The sequence below is a fragment of the Eptesicus fuscus genome, chromosome 4 (genome assembly GCF_027574615.1).
Source record: "Eptesicus fuscus isolate TK198812 chromosome 4, DD_ASM_mEF_20220401, whole genome shotgun sequence".
Lineage (NCBI taxonomy): Eukaryota > Metazoa > Chordata > Mammalia > Chiroptera > Vespertilionidae > Eptesicus > Eptesicus fuscus.
In genome coordinates, this window is record NC_072476.1 from 31,057,133 (window position 1) to 31,075,186 (window position 18,054).

The following is an 18,054-nucleotide window of genomic DNA, read 5'->3' on the forward strand; positions in this document are numbered from 1 at the left end:
AATTCACACAATTAAAATTATACTGGATTTTGCAAGGACAAGGAAGTGTTTTATTTATTTACAACAAAAACATTTGTAACATAATTCTCCCTCTTCAAAACAGAGAACACTATAAAATACACACAGCAATCTCTATTTGTATTTACCCAGGGACATGAGCAGCTGGAAGGGGGGTTGGGACTGGGAGAAAAGCCAAGAACTAATTCCATTAAAATAACCCACACATAACAACAACAAAAATAACCAAGGAACTGCCTTAAAAAACAGCATTTTCTACTTGTCAGTAGTGACACTTTCTCTACTATGTACTGTGTGTACGAAATGTGAAACAGAAAACAGCACCTGTGAAAACTTGGTTCAGCGGCTTCAGAGATGAGGCAGTGCCCAGGACTGTGGAATTCAGCCTCTCTTCCAAGCAGGCCACTGTGACAAAGTGCGCCCTGGGGAGTTCTTTCTGTCCAAAACAGATCTCCCCACCCCAAAACCAATGGAGAACTCCAGCAGCCTCACTTCTCTTGCTTGTAGTTAGTTGAAGAATCTAGGAATCAAACACAGCAATTAGAAACACCATGGGACTCAGTCATCCTAAAGCTGAGCCACTGCAATCTGAAGGTGCTGCCCGTGGTCACAACCATGAGTGAGAGGGAGCCAAAGCTGGTCCCGGGTCTGCAGTGATGACACGAGGAGAAATCAGGGAACTGGTGCCATTACCGGACAGCTCCTACTGGATGGGCTCTAGGAAACTGTTAGCAATTCATATGGTGGATTTGAAACTTCAAATCAAGAACACAGGACAGGGGAGGAACCAAGATGGCGGCATAGTTAAACAACTAATCTGCTGCCTCACACAACAATTTCAAAAATACAACTAAAAGACAAAAACGTCTACCACCCAGAACCACGGGAAAGCTGGCTGAGTGGAAGATTTACAACTAAGAAGAGAAAAGAGCACAATCGCTGAAAAGCTGAGGTACGGAGGCACGTGAATCGGGCCGGTGGCGGGCGGCTGGGTGCGCGGCTTTTCTTCAACCCGCAGGGAGACAAGCTCCCGATCACTCTGAAATCCAGTTTCTGGGGACACTCGGGGGACCCAGACACCTACGGGGAGAAGCTGGACTCTCGGCCATCGGGTGGGAAAGTGAGAGTGACTTTTTTGCGGTGGTGCGCCCAGCAATCATTGTTTACTGCACTGGAGCGAGGGGCGCAGGGACTTGGAAACTTGGAAAGGCAGAGACGGCTGACGGCAGCCATCGCCGTTGGCCACGCCCCAGCCTAGTGACGCCCTGAGGCCCCGCCCTGCCCTAAAACCCCGCCCCGCACATTCTACAAACCCGCCCAGGCTCCACACAGCGGCTTTTGCATATAAATGGCCTGTTCTGGAGCAGCCCAACCAAATTAACTGCAGCTCCAGTCAGACTGCTCCAAAACCGCCCAAGCAAAGGAGGAGAAAACTAGCCCTTGCTGTAGCTCCTGCTGGGGGACACACAGTACACAAGGGTACACCAAGAGTGTCCACCTCAAGTAACTGGGAGGCTGACCCGTTGAACTAATAGGACACCTAGTACACAAAACTACCCTACCAACTTAGGGAAGCAGAGAATATGAGAAGGCAAGGAAACAGATCACAAACCAAAGAAATGGAGGAGAACAAGCGACTGGACATAGAGTTCAAAACCACGGTTATAAGGTTTTTCAAGAATTTCATGGAAAAGGCTGATAAATTCAATGAGGACCAACTAGAAATTAAACATACACTGACTGAGATAAAAAATATTATACAGAGACCCAAAAGCAGACTAGAGGATTGCAAGAATCAACTCAAAGATTTGGAATACAAAGAGGCCAAGGACACTCCTCCAGAGAAGCATGAAGAGAAGAGAATTCAGAAAGTTGAAGATAGTGTAAGGAACCTTTGGGACAACTTCAAGCGAACCAACATCAGAATTATGGGGGTACCAGAAGAAGAGAGAGAGCAAGATGCTGAAACCCTATTTGAAGAAATAATGAACGAAAACTTCCCCCACCTGATGAAAGAAATAGACTTACAAGTCCAGGAAGCGCACAGAACCCCAAACAAGAGGAATCCAAAGAGGACCACACCAAGACACATCATAATTAAAATGCCAAGAGCAAAAGACAAAGAGAGAATCTTACAAGCAGCAAGAGAAAAACAGTTAGTTACCTACAAGGGAGCTCCCATACGATTATCAGCTAATTTCTCAACAGAAACCATGCAGGCCAGACGGGAGTGGCAAGAAATATTCAAAGTGATGAATAGCAGGAACCTACAACCAAGACTACTCTACCCAGCAAAGTTATCATTCAGAATTGAAGGGCAGATAAAGAGCTTCACAGATAAGAAAAAGCTAAAGGAGTTCATCACCACCAAACCAGCATTATATGAAATGCTGAAAGGTATTCTTTAAAAAGAGGAAAAAGAAGAAGAAAGATAAAAATTATGAACAACAAATACATACCTATCAACAAGTGAATCTAAAAGTCAAGTGAATTAAAAATCTGAGGAACAGAATAAACTGGTGAACTTAATAGAATCAGGCATAGAATGGGAGTGGATTGATAATTCTCAGGGGGAAAGGGGTGTCTGTGTGGGGAGTATGGGAAGAGACTGGACAAAAATCATATACCTATGGATAAGGACAGCGGGGGGGGGGGGGGGAGGTAAGGGAAGAGGGGGGGTGGAACTGGGTGGTGGGGAGATATGTGGGGAAAAAGGAGAAACAATTGTAATCTGAACAATAAAGATTCATTAAAAAATAAAAAAATAAAAAAATAAAAAAAATAAAAAAAAAAAAGAACACAGGACACAGTTGCAGAAAGTCAGAACAGAAAGACCCTAAAATCATCCAATTCAACTTCTTCATTTTTAAGATGAGGCCCTGAAGTAAGTGACTAATTTCTGAATGCAATAAAGCTTTATTCATTAGTCTTTCTCAACAGTTCCATAAGAAGTGACTTCCTTCACCATTTAAGGATGTGAAAACACCCCCAAAGAGCCAAACATGTATACAGCTGCTTTTCAATGAGCTACTCAAGCACCTGTAACAAACACTGGGGCAGCACAAGCCACTCAGGATGTAACCAGATGAGACGCCCAGACAAACCTTTCATGGGCACCTATAACTGACATCTTACCACATGGACAGATAACACACACATGTTGATGGCAGAGAGATACTGTGGTAGTTTATCTAGAACCAGATGATCTGCGTTTCCTAGGCCCCACTATTTCCTGTCCTGTGATCCTGGATGAGTCACACAGCCTTTGTTTCCTCATCTATAAAATGTGCATGACATGTACTTCACTGAGCTGTTACAAGGAGGGTACATAATGAAAGCTATTATAATGGCCTGTTGATAGTTCTGCAGTTATTGACTGGCCATCACCCCTCCTCCTCAATTCCCCTGGAGCCCAAGGCTGGCCCTCAAGCCATGTAAAATGCTGGTACACAAAGGGTTCTGGCTGGATGAGCCCTCCCAGCACTGGTGTACTGCTGTGATCAGCTGTCTCGGCCATCCTGGAGGCTGGGGGGGGCGGGGTGGTGGTGGTGGTGGTGGTGGTGTCTAAGTTAGAATACTTCCTCACCCTCTTCTTACAGAATAACAGTTTCTGAGGTAAGGAGAGAAACGTGACATTCCCCTCTCCCTACCCCTTGGGCAGCAGCAGGTGGGCACAGTGCAGAGCAGGAGGGGGAGATCAATGCTTCCTCCTCAAGTTGTCCATCGTGCTTCTCATTTAAATCTAGTGTGAAGAGTGTTTTCTTGCCTATAAATACTATGGCACTCTGCTGATTAAGCCTTTATTAGCTGGCCTTTGTAACAAATTATAGAAAAATATGGTACCAGTGAAATTCAACTTACAAATCTGAAAGTCACCACCCTTGTGAACTCTTCTTAGTGGGATAGAGAGATGAATAAATAAAAAAATATGTGCTATGAAGAAAAATAAGTAGGCTATGGGGACAGAGAATGACGTAGGTTTCTGTTTCACAAAAAGTAACCGGAGAGACCTCTCTGAGGAGACCCTTTGAGTAGGTTGAGCTCCGTGAATAATCAGAAGGGCTTCCCAGGCTGTAGAGATATTGAGGCAAACGCCAAGAGTCAGGAACACAGACCAGCATGTGTGAGAAACATTCAGAAAGCCAGTGTGGAGGAATGACATTGGAGCGACAGCAAGGGGTCAAGTCATGCAGGGCCACAGAGGCATCAAGAAGGACCTCAGTTTTTACTCGGAGTGTAATGGAAGCCACTGGAGGCTCTGAACAGAGAAACGACTTTTTAAAACAAGATTTTTCTGGCTGCTTTGTGAGAAAGAGATTGCAGGGGCATAAGAACAGCAGCAACAAAAGCAGCCCCTTTAACCTGGGCAGGTTCAGAGTGCTCTGCCCAATACACTAAGTCATGATGTCGTGCCAGCTTCCTCATCCCGGCTTTCGGAAACTGGCACCTCACTTTTCATTTATTTGTCTACAAATCCAAGCTGCCACATAATTCCAACTATTTTAAGACCACACTAGAGAGGCCATCTGGGGGCTCCAGCAGACAGTCCATTCATACACCTGACTAGAATGTGGGCCATCAGCCACTGAAGTGGGAAGCACTGAAGTACTCTGCTGGGCACCCAGAAGAGGAGGGGATGAGGGCAAACCATGCAGGGTGCATGAGGGCAGAAATGTCAGAAACACCTTCCTATCCTACCTCAAGGATACTCATGGAGAAACAATTTGCTGGCAGTAATCTCATGATGATCTCTGATTCAGTCATACTGAGAAATGTCCAGCTTTGGGGCCAAAACCAATTTGATATTCCCTCTGACCCCCTGAAACTGTTGTCCAGTTTGAGTTTCAATAGGACATGCAGTGTTCAGGCCCAGAACCTACTGGTGAACCAAGAGAGAACTCAAGCCACAGAGTCAGTAAAAGGCGAGGAAGGCCCATTGGAACACTGGTGTGGAAAAATCATGCTATTACTAATGAAATTCAATTATTCCACTACTCATGCCAACCTTTTATTGTAAAAACATGCACTACTCATTGTATCATTAAAATGAAGGATGAATTAATTTACTTTTTAACTCTTTGTTCAGGGTATTATATGTTCTTTTAAGTCAATAAACAGAAGGTTTTAGTACAACTATTTAGACATTTGAATAAAAGTTAGATCCCTACTTCAAATTAAGAATGTAAATAAACTGATGATAGCTTAAAAATCTAAGCATAAAAAATAAAACTATAAAACTACTAGGAGGAAACAAAAGACATTATTGTCAGTTAAGGAGGAGAAGTGCCAACAGCTGGGGCTCCCTCCCATTAGATGATCCTCGAGCTCTTGGCCCTCTGCCCCTCTTCATGGAGCTCCTGGGCTTTCCTCCTTTGCTCTCTTCCCAAGTCCAAAGTCCCCCCAAACTCTTCCCTCTCAGGCATCAAGCAGCCTGAGGAAAACAAAAGGAAATGCCTGTTAACCTATGCTGAAGAAGAAATCTAGTTCTCTTTTGCTTCAAATTCTCCTACTAATTTGCTTCAAGTTCATTACAAAATGTGCCATCAATGCATTTCCTTAGGAAAGGAACTGTTCTTTTGTATAAGAGGAACTGTGCTGCTCTCCTAAAGCAACCAATTAAAGATGCACAGTATTTCTATTCCTGCCACATCAAAGATTCAAGATTATAAACCATAGTAATGGGCCAATGGTTAAAAAAAGCTTACCTTGGTGATAGAAAGGCATCTAATAACAATCATTCTTGATAAAAGCCTTTAATAAAAAAAAACCATTTCCTTAACTTGATAAAAAGAATATCTCAACCAAAAGTCAGCAGCATGCTTAACAGTGGAACAGTGGCGGTTCCATTACAGTCATGAAAGGTGCAGGTGGCTCAGTCATCACCACTGTTTAACACTGTCTGGAAGCACTAGCCCACATGATGGGCTCTGAATACACGAAGAGATGTTAAGTGGTAGAAAGGAGAAGATAAACTTACCGTTATTTGCATATGATGACCATGTGTCTAGAACCGTGGTCGGCAAACTGCGACTTGCGAGCCACATGCGGCTCTGTGGCCCCCTGAGTGTGGCTCTTCCACAAAATACCACGGCCTGGGCAAGTCTATTTTGAAGAAGTGGTGTTAGAAGAAGTTTAAGTTAAAAAAATTAGGCTCTCAAAAGAAATTTCAATCGTTGTACTGTTGCTATTGGCTCTGTTGACTAATGAGTTTGCCGACCACTGGTCTAGAATATCCAGGAAGCAACCTGACCTACCTACAAAAAAACTAGAACATTCAGAAAGGTGTTTGGTTATAGAGATACAAACAGGCAATTTATATGCTGACTCTGTGTGTGAAAAGATGACTGATCAGGAACATGCTAATTCTAATAAGATGCCATTTCATATGTACCAAACAGGCAGACACTAAAAAGTCTATGTACAATGATGACAAGCATGGAAAGAGATCTCTGACACCAACAAAAGAGACATAAATCGGTACAGTCACTTGAGAGATCAATTTAGCAATATCTAGTTCAGTGGAAGATCTACACATCACCACCCAGTGATATTTAAATAAATATCACAGAAAACTCGGTAATATAGTGGTGATAACTATATTACCTCCTATCTATTTATCCTTGTTAAATATATGTATTATGATGCTCTTCTAGGATGGACTGCTACTCAATCATTGTCTTTTTAAGTAAAGTAGTTCTTTGTGTAATGACTTAGAAAATACCCCAAATGCATTAGAGAACATATTACACAACAAAATGTATAATTTTATTTATGGGAAGATTACACCCACATTCTCAAATTTCACCAAAAAACAAAAAACAACATCAAAACACCCTACAGGAAGGACACATATGAAACATCAATAGTGGTTATCTCGGAAAGTGGGCGTGGTACTGGGGTGTTTACTTTTACCTTGTTTAAACTATAAGTGTGTAGTATTTTAAGTTGTGTGTGTTTTTAAAAATATATTTATTTGATTTCAGAGAGGAGGGAGAGGGAGAAAGAGATAGAAACATCAATGATGAGAGAGAATCATTAATCAGCTACCCCTGCATGCCCCCCACTGGGGATCAAGTCCACAACCCAGGCATGTGCCCTTAACCAGAATCGAACCTGGGACCTTTCACTCCGCAGGCCAATGCTCTATCCAACAAGCCAAACCAGCTAGGGTGTATTTTAAGTTTAAAAAAAGTTTGCACGCAGCGGTTTTACAGTTTACATTTAAATACTGACGGCAAGTTACAGGGAAGGGTAGAGGAAGCAGAGCAGCCGAATGCTGGTAGTTACCAAAGATGGGTGAAGAGCACAAGGGCAGATTGTCATGCTAGTTTTTCTACCTTTAAATAGGTTTTAAAAGGCCCATATTAAAAAGTTTAATAATAGCCGAGACAAACAAAACAAAACAAAACTGTTTCAATCTAGTCTATGTCCCATGAAATGACTTTAGAAATAAACCCTGTAATCAATATTCATTCAGCTTGAACATGTTCCCGGGAAGGCAGATGGGCAGAGATAACCTCCAAGATCAGGCAGTGAAATTTTATGAGGTCCAGTTAGTTGAATGTTCAAGTTGAAACTGATAAAAAGTAGCACATTAGCATAAGTGAAAATGTGTCAAAATGGAAAAGTTTACACTTAATTTTGAAAGTCCTATAATCCTAGCACATTGAAGTGCAAAGTCAGAGAAAAAAAGCTGTCACACATCCATGGCTCAAGGGAAGATAAGCCCTGAGACCTACAAAGACAAAAGCAGTCCGACTTAGGCAGGGAATACAGACAACAGTCTAACAGGGCAGATGCCAGCTGAATATATGAATACTAAACAAGCTGCTTCCAATGACAGCAAACCCCAGGCCTAGGCAAAAGGCACAATGTGAAATAGAAACTCAAGCAACGATATGATCAGTGTCCACAATAATGAGCAGTAATCAAAGAAGAGTGTGAAAATGTAACAGAGAAGACAGAGAAGTGATGTAATCCTGGAACCATGAGCCGGAGGGAGCAGTGCCCAGGATGTTTATGTTGGAAATCCGAGGACAAAGAACTGAGAATCAGGGCAGGGTAAGCAGAGTTCCCACGGTGTCGTGTACCAGCCCTGCCCTGTCTCGCAGCCCCATCCTACAGCACTTTCCTCCAGTCCTACAATGGACCAGAGTGAACTCTCAGACCTGTTCCAGGAACAATGAGTCTTAACCTTTTACAGTCATAGACCCCTTTCAAAAAACTAATGAAAGCTATGGATCCCTTTTCCAAATCCCCAAAAATGCACAAACATTGTACATAAAGGCAAAGATTCAAAGATTCTCCCCGAAGCATTTAACTGGTTCTCTTTCTCAAAACACAGTATTCAACTGGAAGAATCTAGTCTGAGTATCTCACATAATTCCAATTGAGGAAGAATTCTAGAAAGAGCCCCAGCCCATTTGCATTCTATGATGTGATGTTCTGGCCACCCCACCAGTTGGCTGTGTCCTCTGGCTGGTCTGATCCTCCATCCTGTCCCTTCTGCTCCTGCCAGGCCACTGTTCAAAGTTGACTCTTGTCTCTCCCTTCACCTGCCGCTCTCCAGCTAGGCCCTGGCCCTCTCGTGGCCCGCTCCACACTGACTCAGCCTCCCTGCAACCTGGCCCTCCCTTGGCTACATATCTCTACCTCTTCTCACTGTTGACATGAGTCAGGAGTCACAGGGTGGTGTTCCCTACCTGCTAGAAACACACATCAAGCTCTCTGAGTGGTCCTCTGAAACCACCCCTTTCCAGGCTGAAAGTGAACAAGCGAGCACTCCAGACCTCTACCCCAACTAGGGGTGGGCAGGACTCACAGCACAGCCCTGCTGCACTTCCTCTGATGACAACTGTCTGCTTATGATTGTTAGTTGCCACAGTGCCATAGTCAAGGCAGCAGGATATGTATGTGGTCAAAGAGGGGTCAAAAGTACCACCCATCGGCCACCCTTATTTCGAAACAAGGTTTACATTAATATTAGAGGCCCGGTGCACAGATTTGTGCACTGGTGGGGTCCCTCAGCCTGGCCTGTCGGGATAGGGCCGAAACTGGCTCTCCAACATCCCCTGAGGGGTTCCCGATTGTGAGAGGGTGGTTCTCAGGTGACGCACCCCAGAATCGGGCTCCCTCCTCTCTGGTTTTGGGTGCATCACCCAAGAACCGCAGCTGCCAAGTCACCGCAGCTCAGCAGCTCCTACGTTGAGCGTCTGCCCCCTGGTGGTCAGTGTGCATCATAGCTATGGTTGGCTGGTCACTTAGGCTGGTATATAGATGCTTCTAGTTACATCCAACCATGCCTCCTCTCCTCATGAAAACATCTTGATAAAGGAACCTACATTATTGTGGTCCACAGACTAGCTATGTCTGTATCCCCTGAGAGTTTATTAGAAATACAAATTATTGGGCTCCCCCACCCAACCTGTTGAATCTGAAGAAACCCTGGAGGTTGTATTCTAACCAGCCCTCCAAGATAATCTGATGAGGCTGATTCCAGCAGCACTGCCTTGGAATTCCTTACTTTCTCACTTCTTGCTCACTACTCATCCAGGGCAGTCTTATCTTTGTTCCCACCACTCCACTGTTGCCACATGTCAACATTAGCTGAACATTGGCAATTCCAATGATTACTATTCAGTCCTTATCTTTCAAATCCTTGGTGCTGCTGGATTTGAAAGTTGGCCCTCTACAGGTTCTTTACCCTTTTTGGTGTCAGAGGCCCCACTTGGGAAGTTGATGGCAGCCATGGAATCTGTATATATACATAATCATTCAGGGATTCATGGATCCCTGAAACCCACCAAGGACTCCCAATTAAACCCCCTATTCTACTTTGGTTTTCATGGTGGCTCATTCTCTTGGTTCCTGACCTCTTCTTTCAGTTACATGTTGGTGTTCCCCGACTCTATCGTTGGCCCTCTGTCTTCCTCCTCCTCCTCCTCCTGAGTGACTTCATTCACATACCTGGATGTTACTGTGTGGCATATACTGATGGCTGCTACATGCTTTCCAGATAGGCCTCTTCTCTGATCCTCAGACTCCTATCTGTTAGCCACCTCTGCTTAGATGGTCCTGCAGGCACCTCAAGTTCAAGCCCCAAACTAAAAATACCTTACTCCAAACTTCTTTCAGTTGGAAATACCTCCATTGACTCAGCTATCAAATCTGGACATCTGGGGATCACTCTTGATTCTTTCCCCATCCCAACACCTAATTGTTTGATACTGCCATCTAAAATAGTCCCTGAATTTTTTTCTCTCCTTTCCATTCACCTCACGTCTGTGTTCAGGCCCTTGTCTACTAGATATGTTAGTCTCCTGGTTCCAGTCATTTCCCTTTATAACCAATTATTTCCCCAGCCACCTCTCTCTGCATCCTCACTTGGTAACCATAATGAGCTCCAAACCTGCTTCCTACTAAGGTTTATGTTAGTGGATTGCCAATGTGCAAACCTTACAACATATCAGGATGTCAAAAGGAATTACAAAACCAAGGCCTGCATCTGTCACAGTCTTTTCTGTTTGGACTGTGACAATGAGGACTGTAGATGCTGTCACAATAACAGGGCAGAACACATCCTTGTGAACAAACACTTGTCCTCTGTGCTAGAGACAATTTTTGCTTACAGCTATTTCCTCCCTTTGTCTAACAGATTTGCAAACCCTTCTCTGTGTTCTTGAAACTCTTAGGTTCATTGCAGTTAATTTCAGCTTCATCCTGGGTCTGTGACTTCTCTGGCAGAACCATACAGAAGGTAGTCAGGAAAACTAGGCTAAGACTCCTTATCTTCTCCCTCCTGAGGCTCAAGGCACTAAGACACTCACTTGATGTTCATTACTCATAGCTTAGGCTCACTTCCTTTACCATTTGTTTGTTCCCTACTCATCTAAATCCTTGTCTGGGCTTACATATACTTGGAAGCAGGGCTTATGCACCTAATTATGAACCAAAGAAATTAAAAACAGACTAAGCGAACATCTGATGGAACCTAAGGAAGTGCACTGTAACCTTAAAGCTCTGATCACTTCATCCTACAGATGATGACACGGAAGCCCAGAGGGGTTAAATGACTTGGCTAAAGTCACAGCTAGAGAGCTAAGACTGGGAAGCCAAACTGTCCATCTTTTAACCCTTTTATGAGTGGTAAAGGACACTTCAATACTGATTTTAAAGTGTAGAAAAAGAAATTTAGTTATCTCCTGAAATTTAATTAAGTAGCCCTCCTTGATACATCACCTATAAAGAACACAGAATCCACTAACATAAACCTTAGTAGGAAGCAGGTTTGGAGCTCATTACAGCTACCAAGTGAGGATGCAGAGAGAGGTAAAGGGGCCAAAGAAACTCTACCAGAGGAAATGCTTTCCCAGGAAGAGGTATAAAGAAAAAGTGCCAACCTAAGTGCAGTTATTTATAGTCACACAACAAAGGGATGACTTCAATGGCACCTCCTGAGCTGGGAGAAAAGGCATTTCACAGATATCCAGATCAAGAGACTGTGTCTAAAAGTTTGCCTGGAAAATGACACGGCCATCACCTGACAACAGAGAATGCCTGCCTGGCCCAGTTACCCTTGAGAAAATACAACTCCATTTTGAGGAGAAAAAAAAAAAAGTGAAGATGCAGTGAAAGAAAATCAGAAGAATTAATAACATATAAAAATTTAAAAATACAATTAAACAAGTTATTATTTGTTCAGAACTCAAATGAGTCTAACTGGAACCATAAAGTATCTTTACAGACTCAATAGTCCATCTAAGAGTTTCTTCTTTATCGCTTTGAGGAAAAGGGGATCAAAAGGACTATTTGTCTAGATCTAGTCACATACTGTGAGAGATGATGATCTGCTCCCACAGAGTTTCCTAGCAACTAACCAGTTGGGCCCAGACACAGGAAGGCTGTTTTGGAACATAGGAACCCTTGACCCCAGAGGACACCTCCAGCCTTAGCATTGGCACCAACCTCTGTGGGGCCTGCAGCTCCAGTGCTCACTTCGGGCCAACTCTTTGAACCAGGACTAAACCCCAGAATCTCCACTGTAGGAGTGGACTCTTCCCAGCCTGGCCTTTATTTCTATCTAAGCCTCCTGGGAGCTGCTTTGACTTCCCAGAAAAAAAATTTTTAAAGTCTGTTAAGATACTCTTTTCCTGAAACTGGCCAAGCAATATGGCTCAATCCTCTTAATTTTACAGCCCAAAGGCTTCAGCTTCTCTTAAATTGGAAAGGAGAGAAGAGGGAGTAAATTCCAAAACATCTAAGAGAGAGATAAAAACCAATGGCCACCCAAGAGGTAACACTCCAACTGAAGAATGAAGCTGAATATATTTAAAGCTTCAGATATCATCTGGCATTTACATTTCAAACCAAATGAAAATGGTCAGTTGTTTACACATATGCATAAAGACCTACACAGTAAAAGGGTCTAATTCTGAGCTTTTTATTCTTCCCCCAATCTGTAAAATGAAATAATTATTTCTTCCTCAAAAGAATATTGGGGAGATTAAACAGGTTTATGAACCTTATCAAGCACTATAGACATGGAATGATGCTCAGACTCTAGAAGAACTGTTAAGAAACCCTATACCCCAAGCACTCTTGTGCACCTGCTTACTCCGTAGATAGGTCAAATGTAAGGATAATGTGAATTCTACAGGAAACAGTGACATGTGTAACTATATAAATACTCAAAACATTTACTGGGGAAAATTTAAACTTACATAACAGACATTTAATTTACCTCCTTTACTTAGAAGAGGGTTCTTACTAATCAACAATTAAAGACTCAAGAGAAGAGTGAGCAAAGAATATTGATAGACAATTTGCATAAAGAACATAAATAGCCAATAATTATATAAAAATATGCTCAACTTTATTAGAAACTGGGAAATACAAATTGAAATGATATAGCACTACTGTATCCACTACTTTAGGGAAAAATAATCCACCTGAGGAAAATTTGGGAAGATGATGTAAGAGTTGGTACTCACTTTATGTTGGTAATTGTTAAAGTTAAATACATGGAGTACATGGAGGAATAATTATACTAGTACTATCCTCTACTTGTGTAATTTTGAGACTTTTTTTTATACTAAGAGGGGAGAAAAGAGTAGATATTATGAAAAAGGGAAATCTAAAAAGAGCTCATGAATTTATATTATTGATTGCTGAGATGAAAAAGCCATTGGAAGAGTTAAAAAATGAAGTATATTTCCAGAAGGCGGGGGGTGGGAGGGATTTTAAAGAGACATAAAGACTTTAGAGGATTCCTGCAGGAGGTCCAACATCCAACCAGTAGGAGGTCCCAGAACAAGAGGACAGGGAAAAAGGGGAAGTGTCATTAAAAAATATTACTGAAGAATTTTTTAGCTCTTTTAGAACTTGAACCTCTAGAATTGAAGTACCTATCTACCTAAAGGACTTGAGTATCTGGGGGTACCTTGACATATTACTATGAAATTTTAGATGAATTAAGAATAAAGATATATTGAAAGATTCCAGACAGAAAGAAAAACAGATTTTCTCAGAAGTGACCATCCAAGAAACAGTCTGCCTTTAGACTTTTAACTAGCATCTGGAGGTGATGATTAAGTTCTAAAAGGGGACAGAAGTACTGATTGGGGAGAAGTTCTAGTGAGGGAGTGGGGGTGTGAGCAGGGGAAATGAAAGGTCTTATCAGGAGACAGTCTGAGGTGGGAAGCTGCTTGCCATCTGTGCAGTGCTACCTTCCCTCCCCTGTCACCGGTGGCCTCCCTCTGCAGGCGACAGGCTGGGATGAAATGGCTTGGCTGGCCTGGGCCTCCCTCTTACTTTGCTGGGGGGCAGGGCCAGCCCTGCAAGGGGCCGTCTGCCTACCTAATCGCCCCTAACCACTGGCCTGCCTACCTGATCACCCCTAACCGCTGGCCTGCCTACCTGATCACTCCAAACCGCTGGTCTGCCTACCTGATCACCCCTAACCGCTGGCCTGCCTACCTTATCACCCCTAACCACTGGTCTGCCTACCTCAGTGGTCGGCAAACCGCGGCTCACGAGCCACATGCGGCTCTTTGGCCCCTTCAGTGTGGCTCTTCCACAAAATACCACATGCGGGCGCGCACGTACAGTGTGATTGAAACTTCGTGGCCCATGCGCAGAAGTCTGTTTTCAGCCTGGGCGAGTCTATTTTGAAGAAGTGGTTCTAACGCTGAGCCACACCCAAGGGGCCAAAGAGCCGCATGTGGCTCGAGAGCCATGGTTTGCCGACCACTGGCCTACCTGATCACCCTTAATCACTCTGCCTGCCTGCCTGCCTGATTGCCCCTAACCAATTTCTTGGGTGTGGGGCCAGCCCGGCGAGGGGCCCTCTGCCTACCTGATCTCTCCTAACCACTGGCCTGCCTACTTGATCACCCCTAACCACTGGCCTGCCTACCTGATCACCCCTAACCACTCTGCCTGCCTGCCTGATTGCCTCTATCTGCTTGCTTGGGGGCGGGGCCAGCCCAGCAAGGGGCCCTCTGCCTAACTGATTACCCCTAACCCCTCTGCCTGCCTGCCTGATTGCCCCTTACTGCTTGCTTGGGGATGGGGCCAGCACTGATTTCCGGCTGGGTCAGCCTCTGGTTGTTACTGGTCATTATGACCCAGGGTTTTTATATATTAGGATATCCTATATAATAAAAGGCTAATATGCAAATTGTCCCCTCGAGAGTTTGACCAACCGGGAATTCGACTGCTTGCTATGACGTGCACTGACCACCAGGGGCGTCACGGAACAAAGGAAGGCCCTAGCCGGCAGTCAGAAGGCCCCGATTGGTGGCCAGGCCTAGGGACCCTACCGTGCACTAATTTCGTGCACTGGGCCTCTAGTATGTGTGTGTGTGTGTGTGTGTGTGTGTATGTATGTATATATATGTATATCCTATGTAATAAAATGCTAATATGCAAATTGCCCCCTCGACTGGGAGTTTGACTGGGAGTTCAACCGGGAGTTTGACCAGGGGGTGGGGTTGGCTGGCCAACTGCCCTTGGCCCCCTTCCCCGGCCAGCCCTGCCCCTCCCCCCAGCCGGCCCAGCCCAATCGGCCCCAATCAGGATGGGCCGGCCAGACCCCACCCATGCATGAATTCGTGCACTGGGCCTCTAGTATATATATATTTTTATATCCTTAATGTAAGTGTGAATTGGGCATATAAGGAGTTGGAAAATTTCTCTTTACATCTCATTTTTAAATATTACTAAAAATATCAGAACAAGGAAGTAAACCAAAAAAAGGTATCTAGGAAACAGTGGATTCAATCCAGGAGATAAAAGAAGTCCCAGAATGGCAGCTGTGCATCAAGCCTATAGGAAATCTGTGCAGACTGTTACACTAATATAGATATTTCCAAGAAGGAGCTCTCTGAGAAGAAAGGTTCAGACTATATACTAGTAGTACCACAGAGTTTTTAAAAGAATAAATGCAAACAGGTCAAGAAAAAATAAAAGAAACTCAATTAGAAATTGAAGAAAAAAATAAAGCTTAAAAAATTTTTAAAAGCATAGCATTGGCTTTTCAGTTAGTAATATTCTCATTATACAAAAGTGAAGTATAGAAAATACTGTATATTTAGCTTACAAAATCAGAAATATCAATGAGTGTAATTTTTTATTACAATAATCTAATAGAAGGTCTAAAAGTAGTAATCTATAAGAGTAAAAGGGTAATATTCTAATTAGACCAGACGTCATTCCAGATGTCCTTCTGGACGAAGCCGGGGCCAGAGCAAAGCCCGGGTCCTGGGTGCCTGCTGGCGGCCAGAATGAAGCCCAGGTCCCGGGTGCCAGAGGGAAGCCAGTGCCGGCAGCCAGGGGGAAGGAAGGCCTACTCTTGCATGAATTTCGGGCACCGGACCTCTAGTAGAATTATAAAGTGAGGAAAGAGATTGTACTGTATTATATCACAGCAGGAAGTCTATAGACATGTGTCCAAAATTGATAAAAATCAAGAAATGGCAATACAAACAGAATATTAGCTATATGGAAGAATCCCCAGAAGCAGCACAAGTTAAAATTGGTTTCTTCCGTTGAACCCTTTTGTATTGATTGTTTCAACTTGGTGGCCCTGGGCCAGACTGCCAAGTATGGAATACCTGGCTCTGTCGCTTACTAGCTTTGTGACCTTGGCAAATTACTTAGCTTCTTCATGTCTAATTCATCATCTATAAAACGGAGATAGTATCTATATAATAGACATGTTATATTAAAAACAATCTACATAAAACATGTAAAAGAATGCCTGGCATATAAAATAAGTTTAATATATATTTTGATAATTAATAAAAACACATTAAAAATAAAATGAATAAATGGTGAGCAATGCTATTAAAATAAAATATGACAAACCATGAGGGTGAGTTCCCTCTGTCTAGCCACACCTACCAATTAGTCTTGTGAACTCACTCAAGTTCTGCCTTCTCCTCCAGAAGATTTCTCTATCACTCCTAGTTCACTGTGATCATCTCTAACTCCTAATTCTGCATACTCTCCACTCCAAGCCACTTCTTTCCATTAGCTAACACACAGCACTTAAAGCTTCTCTTCTCCAGAATAAATAGTTTCAGTTCCTTCCACCTTTGCCCATAGGTCACCTTGTACACCCTCTATGGCCATTCTTTATCAACTAAGTTCTCATTTGCTACTAGAATTATTTTGACTGAAAGCACCCTCCCATCCATTCTAGATGGGAGGCCTCATGCTCCTGCCTTCTTTCCATTTCTGCTGGTGCTTTTGTCATCACCTCTCAAACATCTTCTACCTGCCAGACTTGATGCTTCCAACATGGCCCTTCAGCCGCTTCCTACATGAGCCTATCAGATCATCTCAGCTCCAATCATCACATCTTTCCCCTCCTCTGATGCCTATAGAACAGTCCACACTCCAAAAAAAGACTGAAATTCCAGGACAATACCTGGTCCACAACTGACTTCAGCACTGCATTCCTTGTCTTGTCCATTTACACCCCCCCACTCCCTCCTTGTGTCCAGTGCTACCCTTTGAAGCTTCAGGACTGCCTCAGTAAAGCTTTTCTCTGGTCAGGATGCTGCCTATCATAGCACTCTGCTTGTGTACTCTGTGATCCAACTGATTTGTCCTGTCCTATTAGAGCACTATCCCTGCAGACCAGCAGTGCCACAGAGCACCTGCCAGAGCACATGAAAACCACAGTTCTCAAGAGGTACTTGGGGAAGGAGTAATGAGGTTGGGCAGTGGGAGCCTCCTCTTCACTCATTCAGGATGATGGGAGGAAGGGTTTAAGTGTGTGTGTGTGTGTGGGGTAATTGGAGGACATCTGTAATACTGTCAACAATAAAATTAAATTTAAAAAAAGAAAAAAGTTAAAACACTATTTCAAATGTTTCCAACTATGACAGCGTCTGTGACAAAAGCTCTTTGATGCCCCTGGTAAAATCACTACTATGGATGGATATATGTGAGATCTTAACCAAGTAGGTAGTTAGAAAATGTCCATTTATGAAAGTCTGAATATATATAAACAGGAATACTGCATTGCAAACCACAGGGAAAGCAGTTTCAAAGCAGCTTATCAAATATTGGCTAGGGGGTTTCCTATGAAACTTTAGGTCTTCTGATGTCCATGAGTGAACACCCTGACGGCCATCTTGACTTTTTAGATTATCCCCAGGTACACTTCCATGCAGAGGTCTGTGTTTTTCCATGCCCTCTGAAAATCCAAACTAAGGAAAAAACGTTGTGGCAGAACTATGGATGTATTTGATTTTTCCACTGTTGAGCTCTTAGCAGGAGGAGCTGCAAGAGATTCCTAATTCACCAAATTGGCAAATGACCCACTGCTCTGTAACAGCAAGACTAAAGGGCGCAACTCAGCAGAATAGTGAGTGGCTGCTACAGTTAAATACCCTTTGATGGACCCCATCCCCTTTGCCCATTGTCTTCATCCCCTTGCTTTTGGGGAGCAGTAACCTTCTTCGAACAACCATTGCTCCCCTAACCTGTGTGCCACTCAAGGGACTCCACACACCTGAAACCAGGCCA

The 18,054-nt window shown here is 43.5% G+C and overlaps 1 protein-coding gene across 2 annotated transcripts in view; it reads right to left on the reverse strand.

The window, feature by feature from the left end:
* Positions 1-349: 349 nt before the first annotated feature.
* The window catches only part of FKBP6 (FKBP prolyl isomerase family member 6 (inactive)), a 29,841-nt gene continuing 12,136 nt past the window's right edge, over positions 350-18,054 (reverse strand). Inside the window, exon 9 of one of the 2 annotated variants that reach the window (XM_054714254.1) lies at positions 350-538. The gene's annotated coding sequence lies outside the window, so the exon portion shown is untranslated. Of the gene's footprint in view, positions 539-5,255; positions 5,450-18,054 lie in introns of those variants that run through there. The other variant, XM_054714255.1, reaches the window with a different exon arrangement.